Source organism: Panthera tigris, chromosome D2 (assembly GCF_018350195.1).
Source record: "Panthera tigris isolate Pti1 chromosome D2, P.tigris_Pti1_mat1.1, whole genome shotgun sequence".
Lineage (NCBI taxonomy): Eukaryota > Metazoa > Chordata > Mammalia > Carnivora > Felidae > Panthera > Panthera tigris.
This window is the reverse complement of record NC_056670.1, coordinates 10,041,776-10,056,629: the sequence shown is the minus strand read 5'-3', so window position 1 is coordinate 10,056,629 and position 14,854 is coordinate 10,041,776. Positions and strand designations below refer to the sequence as shown.

The window sequence follows — 14,854 nt, the reverse complement described above, 5'->3', positions numbered from 1 at the left end:
CCCTGATTCACCTCTTTATAACAACAAATGGACCATAGAGATATGAAGTTTACACCAGGACTATTTATTCTGTTACTGACCTATATAGCTACCCTTTCCCCAGAAGGAATTTTGATTATAGCTTTGCATTATTTATATAATTAAACACATTAAGTATATACTAATTATATGATTTTTGAAAAATATTTTGACCAAAGTCCTTTGCATTTACATATACATTTTAATAAGTTTTGTGTGTGTAAATATATATATATATATACATATATATACAGATATGTATATCTATCTATATATATAGATATATATATCTATATATATAGATCTATCTATATATATGCATATATATATGTATATATGCATATATATATACACACATATATATATATATATAGTGAGTTGCATTGATTGATTTTCAAATATTAAAATATTGATTTCCAGAAAAACTCCACTGGGTGACAATTTAAAATTTTTTGAGAAGACTGCCTAGTTGATATTGGTTTGTAGGTTCCTTTCCTTTTGATATCTTCGTCTGGTTTGAGTACTGAGATAATGCTGGCCCCATAAAATGAGATGAGAAGTTTCCCTGTTCCTCAAATTTCTCCTTAGATTGTACAGAATTGCTATTATTTCTTCCTTAAGTATTGGCGACTGCCAATAAAGCCATCTGAATGTGACCCTAGAATTTTCTTTGTGGAGATAGAACTAGGATGTAGGCATCAGTTCAGAGAACTTATTTCTTCAAGACTGGTATTTGTGAATACTTTGTTAGCTTAGGTACCTTTAGAAACTTATCTATATAAGTTGTCAATTTTATTGGCATAAAGTTTTGCATATTTTTTTATTATACATGTAATGTGCATGGGATCTGTAGTGAGGTTTGCCTTTCCCTTCTTTTTTTTTATTTAAAAAAATTTTTTTTAACGTTTATTTATTTTTGAGACAGAGAGAGAGCGTCAACAGGGGAGGGGCAGAGAGAGAGGGAGACACAGAATCTGAAACAGGCTCCTGGCTCTGAGCTGTCAGCACAGAGCCTGACGCGGGGCTCAAACTCACAGACCGTGAGATCATGACCTGAGCCGAAATCGGACGCTTAACCGACTGAGCCACCCAGGCGGCCCACCCTCCTTCTTTGTTCTTTATGCTATACTTTGTGTCTTGTGTGTTTCTATCAGTCTGGCTAAAGCTTTATCAATTATATTGATCGTTTCAAAGAACCAAGTTTTGGTTTCATTGATTTACCTGTTCTTTATTCCCTTGACTTTCTTGAAAGCTACATTAACATTGTATTCATTTTCCTCCAATTATTTTTCAGATTATTTTTCAGTGTTTCCATAATCAAAAGTACTCCAAGGTGGATTTTTGGAAGGTGGGGATTAACCATAACTTCATGAGAGAAATATCTTTCCCCAGAGGAATTGTTTGTGTACTTATGTGTTTATTCCCATCAGTAGGAAATTTTTTCATAATTAAATCATTTGCTATGATTTATCCAGATATTGCAAAAAGAGACTGTGTCTTCTCTACATGCGTAGTAGTTCCTTAGAGATTTCCTTTGCTTTGACTCTTGATTGTAATTACATATTCTTTAAATAATTTTTAAAGAAGAGTACAAAATTTGAGATGTTTCCTGAGCCCTTATATATATGGGAATGCCATTTTAGATCTCAGCCTTTACCAGCCTTTCAATGTCTCTGGCTTTTAAGGTTGATGAACAATTGCATTCTGCAATCACATTAATATTGAACCTCTTATCTGTAAGCCTGTTATTTCTATATGAATGATTTTTGCATTTGTGTCCTAGAGTTCTGAAAAATGTCATCAATAGGTATTCCAGAAAAGACAGGTGGGTCCTACAGTCAAGTATTTTGGGGATATACTGAGTTACATATGCAACATGTGCAGAGTGAACCTTCAAAGCTTACGTGGCAGTTCTCAAACATACTTAACAACAGAGCCCTTTTGAGTTCATGGAATCATGAGTTTGGGCTCTTTGTTACTACTATGTGCCAGCATCTTCCTGTAATAGCCCTCACCTATAGTCTGTTGAAAGAAAACATTCCTTCTGAACCATGGAGGCTAGTACCCTGGACATCTGGTAAGAATAAGGGTTAATCACCATGCACAAAGCGATTGAATCACAGCTTCCAGGCAGTATGTGCAATGTGTGATATAAGCTTTATTCTGTTTCCCTGAGGCTGTCTGGGGTCGACCTCATGAAAGACTGGATCCAGAGTGGCATAAAATACCTGAACTGGCATATTGGCTGCATCACGAACCTTTTTAAACTCACAAAGATGAGACACCATATTTTGGGGCAGTGGCTGCCCAGTTTGAGAATGTCTGGCAAATTGGGTAACCACTTTATCGCCACTTGAAACATCACCAGCACAGAAAGAACCTCAGCAAAATCAGTAGGGCATCGGTCTCACTGCAATATTGGATACTGAGTATATTCCAGCATAGAAGGTATGGTATGTCCCATTTCCTGGGGGAGATTTTCTATCATTCCAGGAGTTAATAAAGTCAGTGAACTCCTTGAGGAATGGGAAAGATTCAGCTTAAGAACTGCAGCTGGCGTTAACAATCTCCATCTTCTTTCAATCTGCCTCCACAGATTGTCAAATGACAATCCTAATGTGGTTTGTCTCTTTGCAGGAAATGCACCCTAGTAATACTTTGGATTCGTGAACCTCAGCTACTCTTCTAACGTCTTGATGTCTTGACGCCACATCTCATTTCACAGGCGGCGCTGCAGGCATCCTTAACAATTAGTTGAATAAAATATTCAGACCTTCCTCCATCCACGTTTTAATTAATTTATTTATTTTTATTTTTTTAATTTTTTTTCAACGTTTTTTATTTATTTTTGGGACAGAGAGAGACAGAGCATGAACGGGGGAGGGGCAGAGAGAGAGGGAGACACAGAATCGGAAACAGGCTCCAGGCTCCGAGCCATCAGCCCAGAGCCTGACGCGGGCCTCGAACTCACGGACCGCGAGATCGTGACCTGGCTGAAGTCGGACGCTTAACCGACTGCGCCATCCAGGCGCCCCCCTCCATCCACGTTTTAAAGGAGAAACACGGTCAGTATAAACTGGGCTCAACATTACCTCTCCGCATGAATCACACCACGGTACTAGGGGGTCCCAAGGCATGCATTCAGAATTTCGAAGATTTTGTTTCGTTTTTATTCATGTCACCTAAAAATCTTTTATAGTTCTATCAGAAAATTTGTGAGATAGTTTCTCAAGGAATCACATGCCAGTCTGATTTTTAGGTAGTGTTCTTTGGGGTGCCCTGTGAGGAATATAAAATATCCCGCTAAATTTGTCTTAAGTTCTTGGCTGCTGAGTAACTTTTCTGAACATTTCAATTAGCCGGCATTGGGACAAAGAAAAAATTGTCTAAGCAGCTTCCTGCACAAAGCATTTGGTGCTTCTGCATGTAGACTATCAACTATTACAGGACCTCTATCAAGTAAAGAGTTATGGCAAATGTGTTCTGATAAGGTATGATTATCAGGGGCACCTGGGTGGCTCAGCTGGTCAAACGCCTAACCCTTGATTTTGGCTCAGGTCATGATCCCAGAGTCGTGAGATCAAGCCCATGCAGAGCATGGGGCCTGCTTAAGATTCTCTGTCTCCTCTGTCTCTGACCCTCCCTTGCGCCCTCTCTCTCTCTCTCTCCCTCCCCCTTCTGCCCCTCTCTCCAGTTGCACACGTTCATGCCCACACGCACACACACCCACACACGCTCTCTCTGTCTCTCTTAAAATATATATAATAAAGGAAAGAATTGTTTATCAGTCTTGGAAAAATTGTTCCCCATAAAAAAATGCTTTACTCAAAAGATTTTAACAAGATCTGCTCTTCGATGCTTTTCTTTGTCTAGATGGATTTCATTGGTTTCAAAGTCAAACATAAACAGTTCAACTGCTCACTTGGTTTCTGGATTAAAGGAATCCATAAGCTTTGTAATCAGTGAGTAATTTTCACAAACTTTGATTTAATTCTCCATTTGTGTTTAACTTTTCGATTGTGGTGCCAATACATCTCCAAGGTTTATCTGCTTTGGATGAGCAATTTTCACAAAATCAGCCCCTCTGCCAGAGGCATCCCGAAGTGCATCCGCAGAGAGTGGTGTGGGACCCCGGCAATGTAGGATATGCAGGCTCGGCCAGCAATCCTTTCCGAGGGAGTTTTCCTGTGCAATTTGAAATTCTTCTGAGGTACTGAGCTCAGAAACTCCAAACGGACCTCCGGGTGCTCGGTGAACAAGTGCAGCCAGTCGCCCTGAGGCTTGACATTGAAGACCGTGCCCGACAGGGAATAGCTGGTGCTGACTCGGGTGGCTGGGATCCTGGCTGAGGCTCCCAAGCCTTCGGTAGTTCAGCAGTGTCTAGAACAGACCCTTGCCCAGCTGCAAGGCCTCCGGCCTCAGTGCTGCAGCTCCTGCCTGGATTCCCTTGACTTTCGCTTTCCGTGTGTTTTTCAATGTTTGTTTATTTGTTTGTTTAGAGAAAGAGAGAGGGCACATGCGAGGCAGGAGGATGGGCAGAGATAAAGGAGGAGAGAGAATGCCCCTCCACACTCAGTGAGGAGCTCAAATCAAGAGTCACGATCTCCACCGACTGAGCCACCCAGGCTCCCCTGCTCTTTATTTTCTTCTTCCTGCTAGCTTTGGTTTAAATCGGCTATGCTTTGGTAACTTCTTGAAGTTAGCAAACCTTGAAGTCAGGTTGAGACCTTTCTTCTATTCTAAGATGAACATCCCTTTAAATTTCCCTCTGAGCACTTCTGTGCTCTCCACAACACTCAGTTTTCAGTTTTCATTCATGTCAGAATTTCTTTTAATTACTCTACACTTTTCTTCTCTGACCCCTTGGTTATTTTAAGGCACGCTGTTTAATTCCCAAATATGTTGGTGTTTTCTAAATATCTTATTGACCCTGTTGTGATCAGAAAACACACTTTGTTGGATTAAACTTTTTTTTAACGTTTTGATTTATTTTTTGAGAGACAGAGAGAAACAGAGCATGAGCGAGGGAAGGGTAGAGAGGGAGACACAGAATCTGAAACAGACTCCAGGCTCAGAGCTGCCAGCACAGAGCCTGACGTGGGGCTCGAACCCACAAACCACAAGATCATGACCTGAACTGAAGTTGACCACTTAACCAACTGTGCCACCCAGGCACCCTGTCACACTTTGTTGGATTTTAAAGTGATTGAGATTTTTGTTCTGATTCAGAATATGGTCTATTTACGAATTTTCTATGTGCAGTTTCAAAGAATGTGTTTCTGGTTCTTTGAAAGTATCGATAAAATTGTCAGACTTCTAGCAGTACTGACAAAGAAATAAGGAGTAAAGACACAAATTACCAATATCAGCAGTAAAACAGGATGTCACCATAGATCGCGCAAACACCCAAAGGATGACAATATTATGCTGAGAACAACTGTACACACACATATTCTACAACTTACATAAAATGGACCAATTCCTTAAAAAACATAACCTACCACAACTCACCAAATATGAAATAGATCATTTGCATAGCCCTATGACTATTCAGAAAAAGAATTCATAACTTAAGAGCTCTTCAAAAAAATAGTAATCTGCAGGCCCAGATAGTTTCACTGAAGTTCTACCTAGCCATTAAAGAAGAATGTACACCAATTCTACACAATCCCTTCCAGAAGAGGACAAAAGAAGGAGTACTTACCAATTCATGTTATAAAGCTAGTGCTACATCGATTCCAAACTCAAACAAAGGCAATACGAGAGAGAGAGGGAAAGGAAGAAAGAAGAAGAAAGAAAGAAAGAAAGAAAGAAAGAAAGAAAGAAAGAAAGAAAGAGTAGGGGAGGGGAGAAGGGAGGGAAGGAGAGGGCAGGGAAGGGAAAAGAAAACTACAAAAATATCCCTTGTGATAACAGATGCAAATCTTTAACAAAGTATTACCAAATGGAATATAGAAATATAAAAAAAGAATCATAAACCCGAATAAGTTGGATTCATTTCAGAGAATCAATGCTTGATCAATATTTGATAATCAAACAACAAGATCCACCATTGTTAACAGTCTGAATTAGAGAAAACAGGTTCATACCAATTGGTGGAGTAAAAGCATTTGACAAAATTTAATAGTCATTCGTGATAAAAACTCCCAGATAAAAAGGAATAGAGGGGACTTCTTCTATTAGAAAAATAGAACCTACTCTCTCTCTCTCCCTTGCTCTCTACCCCTCTCCTACTCATGCTCATTCTCTCTCTCAAAATAAATAAATAAATATTTTTTTAAAAAAAGAAGGATAAATAGAATCTGTGAAAACCCTGTAGCCCACATTCTATTTAATGATGGAAGTTGGAGTACTTTCTGTCTAGGATCTAGCACAAGGTAAGGATGTCTGCTCTCAGCACTTTATCCAACCTAACGCTGGAAGATGTAGCCAATGAAATAAGGCAAGACCAAAAAAAGAAAGAAACAAACAAAAAGCATGCATACCAGAAAAGAAGAAACCAAACTGTACTTTTGGGAGGAGACATAATTAGCTATGTATAAAAATCTAAGGAATGTATTAAAAAAGAAAAACCTCCTAAAACTAATGATACCAAAAATAAAATGGTAAGACTGTGATGGTTAATTTTATGTGCCAATTTCACTAGGGTAAGGAATGCCCACATAGTTGGTAAAACAATATTTCTGGGCGCATCTGGGAAGGTGTTTCAGGAAGACACAAGCATTTGAATCAGTTGAATGATTCAGTGTGGGTGGGCATCATCCAACTCCTTGAGTATCTGTACAAAGCAAAAAGATGAGGGCATTCTCTCACTCTTCTTGATCTGAGACTTCCACCCTCTCCTGCCCTGAGACAAGAGTTCCTCCTTCTCCAGCCTCCAGACTCAGGACTCACACTGAACTACACCACGGGTTTTCCTGGTTCCTCAACTTGCCAACCACAGATGGCAGACTGTGAGACTTGTCAGCCTCCACAACTGCATGAGCCTCTCTCTCAATATATAGTTGGATATAGATACAGATACAGATACAGGTATAGATATCGATGGTATAGATAGATATAGATATCCTATATATATATATAGTTGATGATATAGATGATATAGATATAAATATAGATATAGATGATATAGATATAGATAGTGGTATAGAGTTATATAGAGTTACATAGTTATGTAAAGTTATATCATTTTATATATAATATATAAGAGGCTATTAATATACACAATATGGATTACTCTCCGGAGAATTCTGATGAGTGGAAAAAAAATCCAAACCAGAAGAATTATGTAGTGTATGATAATAGCCTTGAAACGCCAAAATTTTAGAAATGCATGACAGACTACTGGTTGCCAGGGGATAAAAAGTAGAGGTGGAAGAGAGGTGAGCTATAACTATGGAAGGGAATGTAATAATAATGAGCTCACCTTGTGGTGATGCAATGCTCTGTACCTTGGCTATCTGAGTGCAATATTCTGGTAAAGACCTTTTCCATTAGATGGATACAATTGTTACCATTAGGTCATACTGGGTAACTCGTCTGTCTATGGGATCTCTCCGTCTTGTATCATACAACTGCATGTGAATGTACAACTACCTAAAAGTAACTTTCAAAACAGTGTAATTTAAAAAGTATTAATATTCAGGAAACAGACTTTCCCAAACTGATAGTATCATTCATTATCCACAAAACAGATTTTATGAAAAACAATTTGACACTGTATTGCAAATGTATTTTAAGTCTCCCTACCTTTTTACTCAAGCATCTCTTTCTAAGTCTTTGACACTATGTATTATCACATTATATTCTGTTTAAAGTTTCCATTATTAAAATTAAATGAGTTGATGAGATTTTTGTGCACAAAAAGGAAACTTATCTAAATGCCCGAATATAGAAAGAAGGCAAAATAAACTATGTTGTTTACATAGAATAAATGCAACCATATATTTGGATGGTACAAACAATGAGTAGAGAGAGCAAACTATAAGACTATGTTATATGTAATTTTAATTCTGTATTGATAATAGCCAAGTGTGTACTTATTAATATTTCATCTAAATATACTAACAAAGATTGTTTGCTTCATCAAACTTTAGTCAGGCCTAATTTTCTCCTAGACCCATGTGTGCACAGCTGAAAATCCAGTTTTAGCAAGAATCCTGCTAAGTCAGTTTAATCAGAACTCAATATCTGATCACTCTAGAAATCTGATCAGATTTTTCATCCTCCAACACCTGTAGGTGATGTCTGATCACCCTGGCCTGTGGCCTGCAAAGAATCCATCGAGGTTGACTTAGCCAGAATGCCTTTTACACCTGATATTTCCTCTTAGTAATTTTCATTCACTGCCCCCACCCTGATCCTTGGCCATTAATTCCCACATACTCATGCTTTTTAGGTGTTGAGCCCAGTATCTGTCCCGCACTGTGAAATCCATTATAGTGGGACCTACATCTATCCTAACAGTCCCAAATAAAGTTTGCCTTAACCATCTTTAACAAACGTCACTGATTATTTTTTCCTTTAACAGAATTTATACCAAAACAAAAGTAATAGTTATGTCTAGAAAAGAAATTAAGGGCTTTTTTTTATAATGTTTTTCTTTATTCCTTGTATTTTCCTGATTTTCTACAATTAACATGTTAATTTCATAATCAGAAAAATAATCCTCTAAATTGAAGTTAATACTCTAAGACAAAAAAAAGATTGATTCTACCTTTTACAAATAGATTATGAATTTCATGCAGGCCAAATTGACAGCTAGTGTTATTTTCGTTCTCTATAACCTTGTTGATTTCTTCATTTGTTCCATCAATTACTGAGAAAATGGGGAAGTCTTCAACCATAGGTTGGATTCTTTTTTAATTTTTTAATGTTTATTTATTTTTGAAAGAGAGAGAGAGAGAGTGAGAGAGAGAGAGAGAGAGTGCACAAGTGGAGAAGGGGCAGAAAGAGAGGGAAACGTATTATTTGAAGCAGGCTTCAGGCTCTGAGCTGTCAGCACAGAGCCTGACATGGGGCTCAAACTCACAAGCCGTGATATCATGACCTCTGCCAAAGTTGGTCACTTAACCGACTGAGCCACCCAGGCACCCTGAACTTCTTGTTTTATTTATTTCTCATTTTAGTTCCATCAAGTTTTGCTGAGGATTTTTTTTTTTTTTTTTTTTAATGAGGCTTCATGCCCAGCGTGGAGCACAATGCAGGATTTGAACTCAGGACCCATGAGATCAAGATTTGAGCTGAGATCAAGACTCAGATGCTTTTACCAACTGAGCTACCCAGGTGCCCTGCAGGTTTTGCTAGAATCTTGAAGCTGTGTTGTTAGATTCAAAATCATTTAGGGTTGTCTTGTCTCCCCACTGAGTTGACTCTTGGCTCTGGAGTCTTCATTATTGGAAATTAGCACACCTACCCCAACTTTCTTTTAATAGTTTGTCTACCTAATCTTTACCTTTATTAAAAATTTTTTTAACGTTTATTTATTTTTGAGACAGAGAGAGACAGAGCATGAACAGGGGAGGGGCAGAGAGAGAGGGAGACACAGAATCTGAAACAGGCTGCAGGCTCTGAGCAGTCAGCACAGAGCCCCACGCGGGGCTCGAACTCACGGGCCGTGAGATCATGACCTGAGCGAAGTCGGACGCTTAACCGACCAAGCCACCCAGGCGCCCCCTTAATCTTTACCTTTAACTTACCTATGTTTTTATATTTAATGGGAGTTTCTTATAGACAGCATGTAATTTGGTCTTTTTTAATTCAATGTAACAGCTTCTACTTTTTTTAGTGGGAGTATTTAGATCATTTTGTTTAGCCTCGCTTAATGCAATGATGCATATGGTTAAATTCATCTTTCTATTTCTCCCATGTGTTCTTTGATTTTCTTTCTTTACATCCCTTTCTGTGGACTATTTTGACTATTTCTGACTATTTCTTTTATTTCATTTTATCTCCCCTGCTTGCTTATAAGTTAACTTCTTTATTTTATTTTTGTATATTTCCTAACTTTCCCTCCAGAAACTTGAAAGCATTACTCATGGTTATTTTACCATCCTTTTTATTTAAAAAAATTTTTTTTAAATGTTTTATTTATTTTTGACAAGAGAGAGATAGAGCATGAGCGGGGGGAGGGGCAGAGACAGAGGGAGACACAGAATCTGAAGCAGGCTCCTGGCTCTGAGCTGTCAGCACAGAGCCTGACGTGGGGATCTAACTCACAGATCGCGAGATCATGACCTGAGCCGAAGTCGGATGCTCAACCGACTGAGCCACCCAGGCGCCCCTTTACCATCCTTTTTATTTTTTTTATTTTTTTTTTATTTTATTTTTTTCCCAATATATGAAATTTATTGTCAAATTGGTTTCCATACAACACCCAGTGCTCATCCCAAAAGGTGCCCTCCTCAATGCCCATCACCCACCCTCCCCTCCCTCCCACCCCCCATCAACCCTCAGTTTGTTCTCAGCCTTTAAGAGTCTCATATGGTTTGCCTCTCTCCCACTCTAACCTCTTTCTTTTTTTTCCTTCCCCTCCCCCATGGGTTTCTGTTTACCATCCTTTTTTGATAGTCACCACTTATCTGGGCCATACCTTACAGGCACATAATATATTCTTGTATCTTATGAGCACACGTCTTCCTGTCTCAGCACAACATTACTCTGGGTTTAATCAATCTCATAAGTAGGTGAGCTGGATTCGGATTTAGTTGTTGCTTTTGTTGTTTCCAGTGACCTCAGATTCCACCAATGTAGTATTGCCTCAACCTTCAAACCCTTCCCTGACTTCCAAACAGGGTAAAATTCCAGAAACTGCCGTGGCCTAGAGGTCTCTGATCGCTCTGTCTTCCACCTTCCTCAACTTTTAACCTACTCTCTTTCGATTTTGTAGTCAGGAGAAGCTCTCCAATGTCTTCAGAGGCTGTTTTTGCTTTTCAATTCTAGTACTGTTCACAACTGGCAATTATATGTTCATTTCTCGCCTAATTTATTATTTTTACTCCCTTACTGAATTATAATTTCCATGAGTGCTTAGCACAGTCTGACATATTGTGTGTTCCCAGTAAATATATTTTTAAAAATAACAAATGAACTATAACAAGAAGAAAGCACACCAATTAAATTAAGACTAGATGTTAATTAGGAGCATAATGGAATTACCTAGACCATGTGTGCAATGTTGAATAATTTCAGGCTTACAATTTTATTTTACATAGTGACTCTCTACTTTAAAATATTATTATATTTGATTCATTTCCTTAAAGTATGCCAAAACCATCAGAATTAAATAGATTTTGCTACAAAAGTGGCCTGTTGTATTTAGAGAAGTGCAATCACTTTGATTTAAAATAGTGGCTGATGGTCTCTGGGTCTGTGTACAAATTCAATAATCTAAATGTGTAAATAGAAGCATGTGGGGTTTATAAAAGTTATCTTGAGACTTGTGCCACACTTAACCACTTTTTTGACACTGTAGTTGCAAAAACTAAAAAAAAAAAATTAATAAGGTAAGAATTTCGACCACTATGATCTTCTCCCAAAATCTTACATATATATTTTTTTCTTTTACATCATCCCCTGACATTTAGCTTATGAACACAGCCTGTTCACCTTAGAGACAAAATAAGAAAATTATAATCTAACTGTAAGGTGCCAGACAATGGAATTTTGGTATTTGGATAGCACACTGAAAGAGTGATTTTTAAATTCCTTTTTAAAACCAAAAGATTACAGAATATTTCCCAAGTAAGCATGCAATTATTAAGAGGCTTCACTACGCTACAAAATGTAAGGTGCAATTATGGACTCATAATGATTATTTGCGGGTGGAGGGACACGAACCTTCAGTCTATAGGAATGTCCAAGCTAAGTGTCATATTCTAGATCAGAGTATTTCTAGATCACATCATTGCTCCCAACACAGGTAGACATTAGATTTTTGAGAAAGGGGAAAGAGGAGGAGGTGGAGCCATAGGACTGACTCACTCTTAGTATCATGCGCTTTATCAACTGTAGGCAAAGACCTTACATAGTAAGAGAATTCCTGCTTCACAAGCTGGAGGCTACCAATTTATGAAACTGGGAACTGGCTTAGAAGACACGAGGTGGTCCATAATACAATAGACTATTCCTCCTCTTGCTAGAACATTAAAATAAGTCCACAGATCAAGGGTTGGAGATACAGCTGGTGCCCCCTATGGTTGTAACAAAGGACTCATTTTTCATATCATTGTTTCTGATCCTCATGATTCTGAACTATGGCAGTCTAAGACATGGGTTCCTAGGGCCAAGAAACCTCAACCAGGGAACATAATGTTTTGAAGTATTGGAGTCTGACATTACCACTTCATTCTGGAAGGTGAATCATGGTTTTGACTGAAATGATTGACCCTAATATCAACAGGAAATTTTTGAAATCCTAGCTGCAGTCATACCAGAAGCAGTAGAGATGCGTTGAAGACACATCTGGGTTGTCTGCACAGCTTCCTTCCTTTCTGACGATTACCGGTCTTCTGCATGCTTCCATTTCCAAGAATACTGTGGGAGCACCATAGGCGTTCGACACCATGACCACAGGTGAGTGGACCGCGCATAGGAACAAGATCAACATAGGGACACCCAAGGCCTTTGTGAGGTCAAGACTGCAGAGCAAACTCAGAATCTGGTCCATGCAGCATTCTGTGAAGATAGATACAATAAAAGTGCTTATTCAGCTCAGAAATAATCTAAGCCACTTCCTGGACCAGCAGCAAGATCAAAATTTTGAAGAAAGAACAGACATATTTTGCCCATGAAATGTCAAGATCTAATGTCAAGCAATAGTAATTAAGACACTATGGTATTTGCACAGGGGGACGAAGAGACCAATGAAACCGAGAGAGGACGCCCATACGAACCACCCATATATGGAACCCTGATATATGACATAAGTGGCTGTACAGAATAGCACTAAAATGAGGAAATCATCAATAACTGGTTGTAAGCAATTAGCTGTTCCTCTATTTTTAATTAATTATTATTAATTAAAAATTAATTAATTAATTATTCCTACAATAGGAAATATAAAATAAATTTAGAATAAGTGTATGAATGAAAGCAACGTTTTACAACTTTTAAGAGAAAATGTCAGAGAACATGTCATTAGCCTTGGGTGGGTAAGATGTATGCAGGTACAAAATGTATAAACCATAAAAGTAAAGTTCAATAAATCTGATTATATTAAAATGCAAAACTTAGATTCACAGAAAGATACCATAAGGAGAGTTAAAAGACAAGCAATGGAAAAAAGCAATAATGTTGAAAACATAAATAAGAGAGCACATTAAGGATTTGAATAAATAAATAGATGCATTATTACTGAAAATAAAGAAAAATAACTCACTAGAGGAACAGGCCATTTCACAGAAAAAGAAACTAAGTGGCTAATACCAGGTGGAAAGATGCTTAAACTTTCTAATATTCAGGGAAATGCAAAATAAAATAAAATCCCATTTCACACCAATGAGATATGTATGATTTTAAAAGTCTGACAATATCAATAATTATTGAGAGCATAAACAGGAACTCCTAAAATGGCATCCTCGAGCAAGGCTGAAGATGTGACTGTCCTACAACCTGGGGGAGGGGAAGAAACACATAAGTATCATGAGACCAACTGTGGGACATGATCCACTGATACAGATGCTAAGTCAGTTTATAAATCCTTGGGAACAGCAAATGATACTATGTAACAGATTTCATTTTAAGTACTTATTTGCATTTTTCATTAAAACTGTCTGTCAGAGATATAGAACTTCCTTAAAGTTGCCCAAAAGAAAGATTTGCCTCATGTCTTTCATTAGCATTGAAAGAAAAAGACATTGTATGCTTGGGGACTCAGCTCGCTGCAGACTATAAAGGCAAAAAAAAAAAAAAAAAAAAAAAAAGAAGCAAATTTTTCAAAAGGACAGGTAGTGACAGTCCCTCCAAAGGATGAGATTTTAAAATCTGTCTACTTTGAGGAATGTCCCTGCTCTTCAGTGTGAGATCGTACATTGCACAAATTTTGGGAAATGAGTAATTTCAGGATGACTCTAATAGTCCTGGTCCAGTTACTCAACACCTTGATGACATTGGTAAGTTTGAACCTTCCTCTCTAAGTCAACATTCTCTGTTTTTCTAGCCTTCCTGCTCCTGAAATGGTTGTGCCTTACCTTTCTTAGCAATCTCACCTATTGCATGGTTCCAACTCTTACTCTTATATGGGTGACCATAAAATTTGTTATCCTATATAGAATGCCACTCTTCACTTTCTTTTTTTTTTTAATTTTTTAAAAGTTTTTTTTTATTTTTTTTAATATATGAAATTTATTGTCAAATTGGTTTCCATACAACACCCAGTGCTCATCCCAACAGGTGCCCTCCTCAATACCCATCACCCACCCTATCCTCCCTCCCACCCCCCATCAACCCTCAGTTTGTTCTCAGTTTTTAAGAGTCTCTTATGCTTTGGCTCTCTCCCACTCTAACCTTTTTAAATTTTTTTTAATGTTTATTTATTTTTGAGACAGAGAGAGACAGAGCATGAATGGGGGAGGGTCAGAGAGGGAGGGAGACACAGAATCGAAGCAGACTCCAGGCTCTGAGCTGTCGGCACAGAGCCCGACGCGGGGCTTGAACTCACAGACCGTGAGATCACGACCTGAGCCGAAGTCGGAGGCTCAACTGACTGAGCCACCCAGGCGTGCCCCATCACTCTTCACTTTCAAATCCACATTCCCAACTGTTGGACATCTACATCTGTAGGTCATCTACATCTGTAGGTCATCTACATCTACCTCAGGTCTGTCCAGTAGAACTT

At 38.2% G+C, this 14,854-nt stretch overlaps 1 pseudogene; it reads right to left on the bottom strand.

Moving 5' to 3' along the window:
- Nucleotides 1-1,965: 1,965 nt before the first annotated feature.
- On the bottom strand, nt 1,966-12,583 carry LOC102963297 (annotated as a pseudogene).
- Between the last annotated feature and the right edge of the window lie 2,271 nt (nt 12,584-14,854).